The following is a 1,425-nucleotide window of genomic DNA, read 5'->3' on the forward strand; positions in this document are numbered from 1 at the left end:
ACCACATCTTTATCCGTTCATCTGTCGAAGGGCAACTTGGCTCTTTCCACAGTTTGGCTATTGTGGACATTGCTGCTATGAACACTGGGGTGCATGTGCCCCTTGTTTTCACTACATCTGTATCTTTGGGGTAAATACCCAGTAGTGCAATTGCTGTGTGGTAGGGTACTATTGTTAACATCTTGAGGAACCTCCACACTGTTTTCCAGAGTGGCTGCACCAGCTTGCATTCCCACCAGCAGTGTAAAAGGATTCCCCTTTCTCCACATCCTCTCCAACATTTGTTGTTTCCTATCCATGGCAACTTGTATGTTGGCAAATTGCTGCAAAAAATTGGTGACAAGATGTAATCATCAGAAAATAAGAATTTTTATAAATGGCTAACATTGGAGTCTTACTGTGGGTTAGGCATAGTGCTAATGACATTCAAGTGTAATTTCTCATTCAGTCCCTACATTCACCTTTTGAAATCACTATCATTGTTACCCAAATTTTGCTGATGCAGAAAGTGACTTCCCAAAACCCATCTGTGACTGTCTACAGGTGGCGAAAGTCCAGACTGGTCTAGAGTGCTGCCCTTTTACACATTTCCTACAGCTGTTATGATAAAGGGTTAAGGACTGATTATTTATATATATGTATGTACATATATATTATATATGTAAAATATATATAATTTCAAAGAAGTTGCTACAGGCAATTTAACACAGGTTAAGGGCTGATTATATATTTATGTATATGTTATATATATATATACATATATATATATATGTATATATATATATATATATATATATATCTAATATCTTGGGATACAGTCAGGTCTGTATCCTGAATTTGCTACAGCTGATTTCTGCTGCTTCATTATTGGCACATAGAAATGCAACAGATTTCTGTACATTTACTTTGTATCCTGTGATTTTACTGAATTCATTTATCAGTTTTTTTTTTCACAAGCCAAATGTTTTTATTGTTCTACAGACACTTCTGAAAAGAGATCTAATTGAGAAAATATACAAAGCATTTAAGAGTTTATCATCGGAGAGCACCTAAGTCTGTCTAGAGGTGTCAAAGCCTCAAAAATACGGAATTTTTCATGAATTTGCATGTCATTCTTGTTCAAGGGCCATGCTAATATTCTCCATATTGTTCTAAATTTAGTATATGTGCTGCTGAAGCACTCATTTATCAGTTCTGACAGTATTCAGGGGGAGTGGGAGAGAGAGAAACAGGCTTCCCGCTGAGCAGGAAGCCAGATGCGGGACTCGATCCCAGGACTCCAGGATCATGACCTGAACCGAAGGCAGACGCTTGATGACTGAACCCCCCAGGTGCCCCAAGAGCAGCGGTTTTTACACCCTCACATCTCTATCAAAGGATTGGTAAAATGAGAATCCCATAAAGTGGTTATGGCCCAGTGAGTCT

The 1,425-nt window shown here is 38.3% G+C and overlaps 1 non-coding gene across 1 annotated transcript; it reads right to left on the reverse strand.

Annotated features, from left to right (window-relative positions):
• Positions 1-1,078: 1,078 nt before the first annotated feature.
• LOC125092497 (U6 spliceosomal RNA) lies at positions 1,079-1,181 on the reverse strand. Its single transcript, XR_007124959.1, has one exon. It is a non-coding gene; the product is annotated as a U6 spliceosomal RNA (small nuclear RNA).
• Positions 1,182-1,425: the final 244 nt, after the last annotated feature.

Source organism: Lutra lutra, chromosome X (genome assembly GCF_902655055.1).
Source record: "Lutra lutra chromosome X, mLutLut1.2, whole genome shotgun sequence".
Classification (NCBI taxonomy): domain Eukaryota; kingdom Metazoa; phylum Chordata; class Mammalia; order Carnivora; family Mustelidae; genus Lutra; species Lutra lutra.